General features: G+C 41.3%; 1 protein-coding gene across 3 annotated transcripts in view; it reads left to right on the top strand.

The window, feature by feature from the left end:
• The window catches only part of AHI1 (Abelson helper integration site 1), a 129,220-nt gene that overhangs the window by 56,948 nt on the left and 58,107 nt on the right, over window positions 1–14,165 (top strand). The gene's annotated exons all lie outside the window — the stretch shown is intronic.

Raw genomic sequence — 14,165 nt, 5'->3', positions numbered from 1 at the left:
CTATTTGTTTTTTTATGAATGTGCTTATCTCTACTCAGAAATAGCAGTTGTGCTATGTGGTAGTTGGTTTGCACATCTGACAGAGTGTACCCTAGCATCTCTGTTTTTTTAAGTCATAGAACTGATGTTAGAGCTCAGATTTGGTAACTTTAACATCACCTACCTTGAATTTACATCATGTTAAAGAAATCACTTAAAACTTGAAAACCAGAAATTCTAAACATGTACAATATGAGGTCCCATTGAGTTTTTCAGTTGAATAAAGGAACCATGGCTTATGGATAATTTTATTTTTATCTCTTTTTAAATTTTATATAAAACCAAAACACTGTGTCTTTTTGTGGGAATAAAAGGCTACAGCCTGAAGTGCTGTCACAGTTCTTGGCATTAGCAAGTTAGTAGAAAGTGCCCAAGGTCTACTTTAAACCTGCATTATCGCGATTGCAATGAGCTATGCAGTTGCAGGTGTTAGAGTCATGTTTTACATGTGCTCGAACAATGTTTTCAAGGATATTAAAGAAAACATCTATGAGAAATGATAAATCTTTGCATTAAAAGATGACATTTTCTGTCCACTATTTTTTATAATAGTCGACCTACTACCAAATTATTTAATCAAGAACTGAAAATCACAAAGTACTTCTCTGTGATGAAAACTGTGGCAAAAAGGCTTAGCTTGACTAGATCAACATAGTCCTCTTTGAAATTTGGGGACCATATCACTTTTCTACTGTTAAATATTTGGAGTTTATCCTTATAGAAGTTATGGTAGTCTCTATATAAATTATTCCTTAATGAGGAAAGGCTTGTATTCAGAAATCTTGTGTGTACTTTTGGTTAATTTTTATTTCAGAAATGAAAATGGTATATGTTGAGGTAACTCTTAAGTTGAGGTGACTTGAAGATATTTTGTAAGTGTAAGGTACTATATAAATTTGACATTTACATTATAAATTGCTCATGTGGAAAGTTTGAAAATACTCAGTCCTAATCTCGAATCACTCTAGTAACTAAGTCGTCCCGCGTTTTAGAAGCTTAAGTTGCTAATGTTGCAGATGTGCAGCAGGTTTACAACAGCAGCGCCAGTCACCGTCATTTCCTGTGGCCAGTGGTCCATACTGGACCCATCAGACGTGTGTTCCTTCTGCCCCGCTTTTTCTGTACTGACCAGAAAGGAAGGGCCCTTGCTGTCCATCCGTTCTTACCATTTTTCTGCTCCGGTCAGTTTTTTCTGGGAAGAAATGTTTCAATTGTCTCAAAGGCATATAAAAGTTGAATGTCTGGTCGCATTACTACATTATCTTAAATCAACTAGAGAAGTGCATCTGCCAGCCAGTGAGATACAGATGATAAAACAGTTCTTCTATGTTCTATAAAAGAACAGAAAGAATAGATGGGAAGGTTCTTGCAGTGGAGTGATTCTTACAGAAACATAAGGATTCGGGATAGAGAAACAGCGGGATCTGATAAAGGGAATCATGTGAACGTAGGTGGGGCAGTGCCATTTGCCATAGGCTCTCATAGCAGTGGGTTCTCTGAGTGTGAGTGTGTTCTCTGAGTGTGAGTGGGTTCTCTGAGTGTGAGTGGGTTCTCTGAGTGTGTGCATTTGTGTCATAAATGCCTGTCATGGGTGTGCTATCTCAGAGACATCACGAGTGAGCCATAGGATACAGGCAACGTGGATGCACCTGACTTTGTTTTGGCCAGTAATGTGCTTGACCTCATTTTAAATCGTATCCTTCCTAGAAAGTTTATTTATTTATATTATAAAATAAAACTGTGATCAGTTGTAAAACAAGCACTACTTTTTTCATTAAAAACTTAGTCTTTGTGGAGGGAACCCTCACTCGCAGCCAGGTGAATGATGCTGGGAGGAAGCCCCACTGGCAAAGGACTGGGGTCTCGGGCAGTTCTTCATTGAGCTTTAGTCTTCACAGCCCTACAGGCCACTGGGGTGTTTGGATTCTCTCTCAAGATTCTGTAATTCTAGGGGTACATAGGAAGAAATGAGGGAGGAGCTGAGGTGAATGTGATCAAAATACATTGTATGCCATTCTTAAAGAATTAATAAAAATATTTTAGAAAAATTATATTTGTCTAATGAAGTTTCAAATATATACATAAGTATTTTTAGTTATACCAATCTGTTAGGATATGAGATATAGGAACACTAATTCAAACAATGTGCATGTAATGTTTAGAAACAGAAACCTTGAGAGTTGTAAGATGGTGCAGTGCTTAAGAGTGAATACTGTCGCTTTGTTCTGTTGACAGTGTCCTTTGCTTTATAGAAGATTTTCAGTTTCATGCGGTCCCATTTATTAATTGTTGATCTTAGTGCCTGAGCTGTTGGTGTTCTGTTCAGGAAGTTGTCTCCTATGCCAATGAGTTCAAGATTCTTGCCCACTTTCTCTTCTAATAGATTTACTGCAGCTGGTGTTATGTTGAGATTTTTGATCCACTTGGACTTGTGTTTTGTGCAGGACGATTAATATGGATCTAATTGCATTTTTCTACATGTGAACATCCAGTTATATCAGCACCATTTGCTGAAGATGCTATCTTTTTTCTACTGTATGGTTTTGGCTTCTTTGTCAAAAATCAAGTGTTGGTAGGTGTGTGTGATTATTTCTTCAGTGCAATTTCATTGATCCACCGTCTGATTCTATGCCAGTACCATGCAGTTTTTATTACTGTTGCTCTATAGCACAGTTGAGATTAGGGATGGAGATTCCTTGAGAAAAGACTCCTCCCAGCAGGGGATCGAAGCAGAAGCTTAGTCTCACAGCCAAACTTTGGGCAGAGGGCGGGGAGTCTTATGGAAGAGTGGGGCATAGAACCTGGAGGGGACAGGAGCTCCACAGGAAGACCAGCAGAGCCAACAAATCTGCATCCTAGTGGCCAGCGGAGACTGAAGTACCAACCAAGGACCATGAATGGAGGGGACCTAGGCCCCCTGCTCAGATGTAGCTGACAGGCAGCTCAGTCTCCATGTAGGTCCCCTATTAAGGGGAGCAGGGGCTGTCCCTGCCACAGACCCACAGACTCTGTTGCCTGCTCTTTGATCACTTCCCCTGGCAGGGTGGCCTTGCTAGGCCACAGAGGAAGAGGATGCAGGCAGTTCTCATGAGACTTGATAGGCTGGGTCCAGTTGGTAGGGGAGAAGAGCTCCCCGTCTCTGAGGACTAGGGGAGGGGCATGGGAGAAGAGGGAGGGGGCTATGATCAGCATGTAAAATGAATAAATTAAAAGAAAATAAATTTAAATTTAAAAAAAGTCAATACTGCTCTTGCAAAGAACCTGAGTTCACGCTCTAGTACCCAAGAGAGGCAGCTGACAGGCACCTGTGTCTCCAGCTCCCCAGGTCCAGTGCCTTCTCCACTCAGAAGTACCCATACCCATAGATGGACACACACCATAACTAACAATACCCATAGATGGACACACACCATAACTAACAATACCCATAGATGGACACACACCATAACTAACAATACCCATAGATGGACACACACCATAACTAACAATACCCATAGATGGACACACACCATAACTAACAATACCCATAGATGGACACACACCATAACTAACAATACCCATAGATGGACACACACCATAACTAACAATACCCATAGATGGACACACACCATAACTAAAAATGAAATAAATAGTAAAATATGTTTATATGCACACATGCATATGTGTAACACACACACACACACACACACACACACACACACACACACACACACACTCGTGAATAGAAATCCTAACTGAAAACCCAGATAAAATACTCAGGCCTTGCAGTGTTTAGTACAGGGCATCGCTATTTGTCCAGAGCTCTAATGGGCAGACCCACATGCAGACAGACTTCGTTCTAGCCTATGCATAAATATGTTTACAGCTGGCAGTGTATGCTAACTGTATTTACTCAAAGCAAGTTCTAGGAATTGGGACTGCTAGAGAGATAAGCATTTCTTTAAGTAGTTTATGATCCTTGAAGTTTGTAAAAATTCTTATTTACTCTAAAGTGGTTAGTAATTTCCTTGCTGTAGCCTCTCGAAGACACATTGTATTACAGTCCCTGCCGTCAAGGAGCATATGCTGGGCTTGGGAGACAGTTGAGTCTGCAGCAAAGTAAGTCAGTGGGTTAAATTCTCAAAGTGCAGATTAAAAAATTGTCCCAGGAAAACAGACTAGTGAAGAGGCTCCTCAGACTACACATCTAGATAAAACTGAGTCCTTGCCTGCCGAACAGCAGTCACACCTTCTCAGGCCCAGCACTCCACCCGCCTTCAGGTCGCTGTGGCAGAGATGGCTTCTGGCCACACTATTGTTAGCCAAGGAATTCACTTTTTTTTTTTTTTTTGAGACAGGGTCTCTCTGTGTTGTCCTGGAACTCAGTCCATAGAGCAGGCTGGCCTCAAACTCAGAGATCTACATGTCTCTGCCTCCCAAGTGCTGGGATTAAAGGAATGCACCACTACCACCTGGCTAAGAATTCACTTTTAATTTTCTGTATAGAATAGAATTCCCCAAGGTATGACTATAAAAAGTAAGCCATATATTATGAGATAAAATGTTTTTGAAAGGTATTTCTGGTATCTGTGTGAGAGACAAGCTATAGTAGGGAAGAGCTCCCTTGAAGTACTTAAGTTGGGGATTGTTCATTGGCCTATTACTCCAAAGAGTAATACATGAGCTAGCCTGTTAAAAAGTAAACCATGTATTTATTGAGGAAATTTAAAAGGAATTCTAATTTAACATTTTAGGTGAGATTACAGGTTACAGCTCACATAAAGGCTTTATGACATAGTGAGCAAGCTGCACTATATCTCAAAGTTGGAGAGGCCTCATATTAGTAAGTTAGTAATAGCACGCCTGAAAGCTGTAGAACAGAAAGAAGAAATAATGCCCAAGGGAACAGATATCAAGTTCAGGGCTAAAATCAATAAAATAGACACAACAACAAACAAGAATAAATAATCAATAAGCAAAGAGTTGGTTCTTAGAGAAAATCATAAAGATTGACAAACCTTTAGCCAACTTAAGTAAAAGGAAGAAGATCCAAACTTACAGTTAGCGATGAAAAGGGGGAGGCGACAGCAGACCCTGAGGAGACCCAGAGACTCACAGACCTGAGCCAGAAAATCAAAATGGCCTCCGTTCTTCTTTAGTATAGTAAAGAAATACCAAGTAATATCAATCCGTGGTTGCTTAAGCATGTGAAGTGTTTTGTATGTATCTTCATCTGCTCACAGCAATTTTACAGAAGTTCAACACGGTACATACAGAGTAAAATGATGTCAATCTTCCAAAGGCCTAACCCTTCTATAGTGAACGTGGAGAGTCTCAGAAGCAGGGCACCGGCTTGCTGTGACTCATGCAGCCAGTAGCCGCTCCCTGTGACGTGATGCAGCACCTCCTCCTCGCCGTCCACGTGCCAGTCCTCGCCAAGGAGGGCCTAAGTTTGGAAGGTCAAGTAGCCTCCTTGTTCAAGGGCCTGGGAGAAGCTGTACTTACAGAGATTCCGTGCCAGTGGCACACAGTCACTTTACTTTGCCAGGTTTTCCTAAAGAATAGCAACCTGAATTGCACTATTTAGGAACGTGTCAAACAAGATACCTTAATTCTTGATTATTAATGAAGTTATATTTTCTTTGATCTTTAGATAGACTTGTGCTTAGCATTTATTGTGTTTTTATAAAAAGCCCAGATTCTAGTGTAATGTGGTATTTGATCTCTAGTGAAAATCAACAGGCTCTCTGCAGAGAAATCTTACCCTGTGTCGTTTTGTCTAAGTCCAGCTTCCATTTAGCCATCTTAAGTAAGTCTTTACTGTAGAGCTGGATTTTAAGACACTAGCTTTGGTGGTACAGTCCTGCAGCCCCACTCGCTCAAAAGACTGAAGCAGGAAGAACACTAAGCCCACAGCTTCAAGACTAGTCTGGACCACATAGCAAGGCCCTTATGTGGGCTATTTAACAATAGAATCTATCACCGTTATGAGTAGATTGGGTGAGGGGAGAAGATATCAAAACTTTATATTGCTGGTAGTACAGTATCTGTATTGTCTCTACAAGTTATTGTTCAAAGAGTGTTTTATGTGTTGAGTGTATTTTTCATATCATTTTTCTAAGTTAACTGGAATTCAGATTAAATAGATGAGTCAAGCAAGATAAAGTAACTTTATTTATTTAATCTTCATGTCTTTTTAATTATAAACTTGAGTCTGTGTTACATCTAAGCTGGAAGCATGATGCTTCTTGCGTTTCAAAGGAAAAATACATTTTGGCAAAAATTAGGAAATAGAATGACTCAATAAACACAGCTGATGTTAAAAGGGGGTTTCCATTTTAAGGAAAGTAAATTAAGCTTCAAAGACTTTCCTCAGCCCTCAGCCCTGAGCGTCGACAGAGCTTCTGTTAGTGTTACCTAACGAACTCAAACTGTTAATTGAAAGTGTGTCTATTGAATTCTTACTTCAAACTTTTCAAAATTCCAGAATTTCAAATCAGTGGTGAGATAAATGAAAAGAATTAATTGTCATAGATTAAAGATAATCTTCATAAATTAACTGATTTTCTGTAAGCAGATATCTTTAATTGCACTTTACAGTATTGAAAAGAATAAAAATGTTTTTAATGTATGGTTTTTGAAAGAAAGACTTTATTCCCCCACCCCCACCCCACACCCTGCTAAAAACCACTTTTTCGAATATAACGCATTCATCTTGGTGGGAAAAGCCTTGGTCTTTGGTGTCTTTGGTCTGATTCCTAGTTTTCCTCAGTAGCTGTTGGCTTTCTCTCTCCAACTAGATGCACCTACATTTTTCAATTCAGAGTATTGCTAGTGTCATAAAAATATCTTTGACTTTGAAATATGCAAAATATTTTGAGGTTATACAAGATTTCCCCATTCTCATTTTGAAATCTTGTAATTTGCATTTTGGCCAAAGTAATGGAGAAAATCTTATTTAAAGGCCTGGTATAATGACGTGTGTTAAGTGGAGATTATAGGAAAGAAAATGTGTCGGAAGGCAAACAGCAAGCACAGGATACCATGCCAGAGGACACCATGATGAGGTAGCCATCAAGGAAAGTCTCCTGACATCTCCCAGGAGAGGACAGTCCACTAGAACTCACTTTAGCTTTCTACCTAAGTGCCAGCCTCATTCAGGTCACCTTTGGAATGTGGAGTTAAGACCATACATACTTAAAAACCAAGGTAACATTTAAAAATCTGTGTTAATAGTATTTGCAAGATCACGCTTTGCCCCACATATGAAAAACAGCCATCAAACAAAACACTCCATTTGAGTTTGCTGTGTTCAGAAACATGTCAAGGTGCTTCATGTAACCAGCTCTATAGCCTCTTGAGGAAGTGTCCTTCTATAGTGCGTAGCATCAGAGTGGGAGGAGGGCGTCTCATTGCATGTGTTAGCTAGCTAACAGTAATGTGCAGAAGAGTCAGTTCCACGATAGGAATCACAATCGCTTTTCTAATCCTGACTTATTGCTCAGCAAGTCACTTAATTATTTCACCTTCTCCTAAACCGAGTATGGTTGCCCAAAAGGTATGCTGTTGCAGGTCGTTGAGATTAAAAGTTCCCCAGCCTGCCCTTTGATGGCGTGGGCGAGGGAGAGATGGGAACCACCCCGTGCCCTCGCCCTGCCCCTTGCCACCTGCAGCAGACGGGAGAGCTGGCTCCAAGGTTATGAGAGCAAGCAGGAGAGTGGGCCCTGTCCTCTGCCTGGGCAGCACAGTAGGGCTGGCCCTGGTGATGTGGGTACGCGCAGGTGAGCCAGCCTGAGGGCAAAGAGCAGGAAAGCTGGCCCTGCCCCTTGGCAGCTGCAGCACTGGGTGAGCTAACGGGGCAGTGCTGGAGAGCTCACCCTGGTGGTGCAGGTGTGGGAGAGCTGGTGGGCTGCCCAGCTCAGCTATCCAGGGCTTTGAGTTGGCCCACCCCAGCATACACCTCATCTGTGACATGCTGGAGTGTGTGAATGGGCAGATCCTACAGCTCCACCGCTGCAGGCTCTCCATGACACAGGCCTGCAGCAGGCTGTGTGAGGGGAGTCCCTGTGAGGATCCAGTATTGACCGTGTCGCTGAAGCCAAAGGCCTCAGACCAGACCAGTGACCATTTGCAGTGAACATTTGCAGGGAAAGACGTGGGCCAAAGAGTGTGCTCTGGGACACACTGCAGCTTCCACGAGATGAGTTTGGGGTTTTGTTTGGTTTAGGTTTGGGTTTGGGGGCGGGGAGGCTGCAAGGGTGGAGGGGGGGGATGGGGAGATGAGTGGGATTGGGGAGTAAGACATGAAATTCACAAATAATCAAAAAGCTTAAAATGACAATAATAATAAATATTGCAACTATTAAGGAAAAAATCTTTAAAAGCTGGCATGGCTCAGTAGTGGTGTGGCTGGTGTTCTTGGGGCCCCATGCCTTAAAATAGGTTGGTTTTTTGTTTTTTGTTTTGTTTTTGTTTTTGTTTTTTGTTGTTGTTTTTTTTTTTTTTTTTTTTTTTTTTTGCTTTCCTTCAAAGAATCAGCGTTTTTGTCCTTAGAAACAGACAAATATTTAAATATTCAGTGATTTCTGAACTGAGTGTTTTTTTTAAGTACATGTTAAAAAGAGAAGAGCTATAAACCTGAGGACTGGGGACAACCTGTGAAGATTGTCATACATGATGTGGAGACGAGCACTCCATACATGATGTGGAGATGAGCACGCTATACATGACATGGAGACGAGCACGCCTGGTTTTCTTGCTGCTTACTGATGGTTCTAGAGATCCAGTGTGGTAGCACGCAATGTGAAGTCACTTATAAAATGGTTAAGCACCCAATGCAGGGGGATACCATTTTGACTTTTAAGTTATAAGAGTAAAGAAGGGATGCATGTGTGTATATGTCAGGCAGCTGGCTGTGCCTCTTAACTATTTAATTGCCATTCCTCGGCTCTACTAGAGGTCACGGATCCCTCCCACAGCTACTGGCTGTGCGGTCCTTCACCCACTCTCTAACCACTGATCATCACAAAAGGCCTGAGCATGGGACACATTTCATATTTGGATTTTTCTAAGCATTGATCAGATCTTAATTGCCTGGATTTGCCCTTTAACAGGCAATTATTTATATTCTCCTCCACAAAAACAGACTTTGTTATCAGATTTACCCTGTATTTGGAATCTCTGAAAGTCATGTTTGAACTCTACATTAAGAGTGTGGATTCCGGTTTCACTCCCCAGGAGAGTGTCTTAAGTCCCCAGTGACTGGTGTTAATCTACCACTTAATATTCAAACTTAGCCCCATCTATAAGTAATTAATTTTAATAATGACATTATAATTTATCAGTTGTTTCTAACCCTGCTGATAATTCAAAATACATTCTATATGTCATTTCTTAGTTTTAATAACATTTTTGCCAACCCTCGTGCACAGGGAGATGAATTTATCAGGACTATACCCTGCGTCATTAAATTCATCCCAGTGTTTTCAGGGGGAGAATCTGAATGCAAACTTCTCATCTAACTCGGCAGAGTCAAATGAGCTTGGGTCTGCCCATCATTTCCTAGCCAGTATGTTCTAAGAAAAAATCAATTTATTCAATGTTTGTTAAGGTACGTATGGTTTCAGCCTTACAAATTTCAACCTCTCCCCCCCCCCCATCTTTTCAAAATAGGATATTTATTCTAAATTCTTGTGTCTCCGTCACTTCTTCATGTGGTGGTGTGTGTCTTCTCTTCAGGAGCCATCAGATTTTATTCCATTTTCCACCCAGTGATAATACAGCCATTAAAAAACAAAAGCATGTAACTGAAAATTTTAAGCTGTAGGAAAAGTTTAAGTAAAGCCTAATTGGCTAATCAGTATGAAAACTATGCGCCCTACATAACAAATATGTGAATTCAAATTATTGATTGATTGATTATGTATACAGTGCTCTGCCTGCCATGTACACCTGTAGGCCAGAAGAGGGCATCAGATCACATTATAGATGGTTGTGAGCCACCATGTGGTTGCTGGGAATTGAACTCAGGACCTCCAGAAGAGCAATCAGTGCTCCTAACCTCTGAGCCATCTCTCCAGCCCGTGAATTCAAATTTTAATGATTCTTACATTTACCTTTTCCAAAGCTTTCTATTTGATATGTTGTTTCTTGATTTATCCTATTTTTATTCTGAAGATGTGTGAAATTATCTGCCTATAGCATCTTTTTATAGGAAGTTCAAATGTAAAATTGCAAGATTGGTACAAGTTGAGCAGAGCTATTATATATGTGACTGAAATAAATATAAAATCTAATCTGACAGAAAATGTCCAACCTCACAGTTGTATAGCAAGATACTGATTTCTGTGAATGTGGCCGAACGTGGTGTGGCCTTGAGTGCCTGCGTCTGTGGTCCACTCTGCCGTCTTACTGCAGAGACCAGCCTTGCGGATCTTCCTGGGGGAAACGCTGGGTTCACCTTTGACACCTCTCATCCTTCCTAACTTTGTCTCCCTCAGAGTCTGCTCATTTCTCTGTTCTAAGTCTCTCACAGCTGATGGGTTGCCCCTTCTCTCTGTGATGAGCTCTCACAGGCACGCGCTGTGGCCACCGTTGCATCTCCCTGAGTCTTTCAGGGCTCTGGCCGCTGAGTTTCCTGTTTATTTGTTTGCATTTGTTTATGTGTGCTATGTTTCCTCCATGCCAAGGGCTTATCATTTATTTGTTGTTCATTATTGAAGATGAAGGACTGGTTGTTAATGCCTTAGCTCATCTATTGTGTGAATAACTATAGTTTCACCAGGTCGTTTGCACAGCTATTAAAAGCTTACATTTGTGGTTAGGGCAAATAATGTGCAATTTTATTTAGGACAAACAGGAAAAGGGTGTCAGGATACTTGGCAAAATGAGAACGCCTAGGACAGGTCTTAGGGCTCGAAGCCCTCCCTCTTCCCAGTGTCACCTTGGAGAGAGGCTTGGCTCTTCTTCTCCTGGGCACCCCACCCCACCCCACCCCCACCCCCACCCCTGTCGTTTAGGGCTGGCAGCCTATTTGGCTTAAAGGTTTTTACCTTTGAATCTTTATCTATCCCAGGTTTCATTTAGTTCGACTTCCCTCAGATGCGCTGGTTACATGTTGATGGCTTCTGTTACAGCCAGGGCAGCATTCGTGCCCACTGCAGCACACATTCCCGAGGAGTGTCTGTAGCAGATGTTTCTAGTCATGTTCCATCATACAGAAGTCTGAAGTTTCAAGTAAGCTAACCAGGGCCCTGGTGCTGCTAATCCCAGTGGCCGGCTCTTTGCCCTTATCATCAGTTTTGATACATGTGGTTACTTCTTAATACCCGGTTTCCGCGACACTGCACTCTGTTGGTTTTTCTCTTATCTTGTAAGTCAGTCCTGTTATCTTATGCTAGATGCTTCCTGGTTGCTGACCTTTCTTAATAGACTATTCCTCCCAGTTCAGCTCTTTTATCCCCTGCATATGCTGACATCTTTAGTAATTGCGTGACTTTAAATAAACCTCAGGTACCAGTGACGGTCTGCCATTGTCCCTGAACTCCAGCTGTGCACAGTCCATTACTGTATCCCTCTCATGTGACACGAAATATCACTAGTGTGACTTAGGAACTCAGACTTTAAAACTACAGATGGCCTGTAGGTACATAGAGAACTCAGTTCTGGTCAATCTACTTCTACTTAAGTCTTTATTATCTGATCCCAAGAACATCATTTGTTAAAGAATTGTTGGCGTTTGACTGGATATGAGTAATGCTTTTAATAGCAAGCTTCCTTACCTGAGGGTTTAGAATCCTTTATCGACGCTATTTTGTCAGTGTTATTAAAGGAAATCTTGTTGCTAGGCATGGTGGTGTGTGTTTGTAAATTCTGCCCTGAGGAGCCTGAGGCAGGAGGTTGAGTTGAAGATGAGCCTTGGGTTCGTGGAGTTTGAGGCCAGCCTGGACTCTGTCCAGGACCTTGTTTCAAAGAAGAACAAAAAGTCTGCTGAATGGCATTCACAGGAACGGCGTCTCCTTCTTCTCTTGCTTAAGTCAATGCACAAGATTCTGGTACAGTTAGCCAGGAGACCTTAGGTACGTCCTCTGTCACTTGTGCTACGGCGCTGAGGGGCCTTTTTTACCTTAGTGATAAAAAACGTAGTGTTAAACTTGTAGTGTTCACTGCAAGTAGAAATATTTAAATAACAATATATGCAGCCTCCAACACAGTAGCAGTTACAGAAATATAGTGTATACCTCCACTCAGAATTACTCTAGTAACTCAGCCTGCTCCTAAAGTTGTCTAATTTCCTGCTCAATTTTAAAGAGGAGAAACACTATGTTCAACAACTTAAACTTTAGTGAATCTCTTTTTGCTTAAAGTATTCTTATTCAAAAAACTTTAAAAATTTAAAAAATAAAATATTTTTATTCCTCTGGTACATATGTATTATTTATTTCAAAAGAGAGCTTTTTAGGAGTATTGTCTAAAATGTTTTAACAGCAAAAGCATTTTCTGTTCTATTATTCCAAAGTAAAAGACAGAATAATCCCTGCCTTGGCCGAAGTGCTGTACTGTTTATGAGTTAGTGCCGTGCTCCAGGGGGAGGACGGTGCAGGCGAGGACCAACGGGGAGAGAGCAAGGAAAGGAGGCCGCTTACAAAGTGACTAATTAACCTGACCAGGCACAACTTCACCATTGTTTTTACACCTTGAGAATAAGACTGCTTACTGTCTTAATATAGTTCACTGACAACCGTCAACTGCATTTTGCTATTTTTATGTTTTTAAACTCAAGTTGACAACTTTTAATGTTTTCACATAATACGGCATATAAAGGAACAGTAGAGTTTACTTCAAAGTACTCAAATATAGGGCAGATTTTTCTTTAATGTCTTTTCTGACTATAAAACTTAATGCATGAGGCCAGCCTTTAATTGCTCAGTATTATAATGACTCATCTTCTGTTGTAACCAGCGCACGGATCCTCGAGCCTCCCAGTTATGTGCTACTAGCATTTCCACGTGGTTCACACCCGTGTTCGTCACAGCCACTCTATGATCCTACGAATGGGGATTTTGAAAATGTTGCATTTATTAATTCACTCCGAGTGGGCACTTCTGTAACCAAGGAGGCAGCTCTCCGTGTTTCCTCCTCCACATGGGAGAGAACAAAATGTGCCCTACGAGGCGTAAGTAGCAGTCCTGGCTTCCTTGTCAATTCCTGCAGCTCAAGGCGATTCTTACTTAATCTGCGACAAGATACAGTTGGGTTTTAGGCATCTTCCGTTGCATCTGCCACAAGTTCGGCTAGGAAGAGCTGTCTACACAATTCTCATTTCCTCCCAGTCAGCCGTCCACTGAGTCTGAACTGAAATACTCCCAGGGCTTCCCTGAAAGAACCGAAGTGCGTGCGTTTGCATTCTGTGGTTTAGTCGGCTTGGGTTGAGTAGCATCTATGATATCATAAAAGTTACTGGTAATGTTTTCTGGAAATGAACATCCACCATGTACTGAAAGTAAGCAACTCACAGTGGAAATCAGGCTTAGGAGGCAGGCCTTCCCATGAGGATAGAGACCTCAAGATCAACACAGTGTCGATGTGTACTTTACAGAATTTTAAATGTACATTTTCAGGGAACTTTTTCCTTGAATGAAAGATAAATGAAATGTAAAGAATCGCTCTTTGTGTTGTTCTGAGTCAGCACCTTGCCTCCCAGTCAGTGATGAGAAATATAGAAACTGGTATATGACTACACGCAGTGACTGGTCAGCATGTTAAATAACGTAAAAGCTGTTAAGTGTTCAGTAAGTAGACTGTGCTCGTTGCAATGAAATTGCTCTCTCAACGGTTCTCTCTGAAAAATACTTTATAGAAGGTAAATTTAAGAATGACTTTTAAGGGGCTGGAGAGATGGCTCAGCGGTTAAGAGCACTCACTGGCTGCTCTTCCAGAGAACCCCGGTTCAATTCCCAGCACCCACCTGGCAGCTCACAACTGTCTGTAACTACAGTTCCAGGGAATCTGACACCCCACACACAGATATGCATGCAAGCAAACAACAATTCATATAAAATAAAAACAAATAAAAATTAAAAAAAAATAAAAGAATGACTTTTGAACAGTTCTCATCCCTTTAAAAAGTAGAATCAGAAGCACTGTTT

Source organism: Acomys minous (assembly GCF_964271855.1).
Source record: "Acomys minous genome assembly, chromosome: 3".
Classification (NCBI taxonomy): Eukaryota; Metazoa; Chordata; class Mammalia; order Rodentia; family Muridae; genus Acomys; species Acomys minous.
The sequence above is the reverse complement of the archived record's forward strand: the minus strand, read 5'-3'. Positions and strand labels throughout refer to the sequence as shown.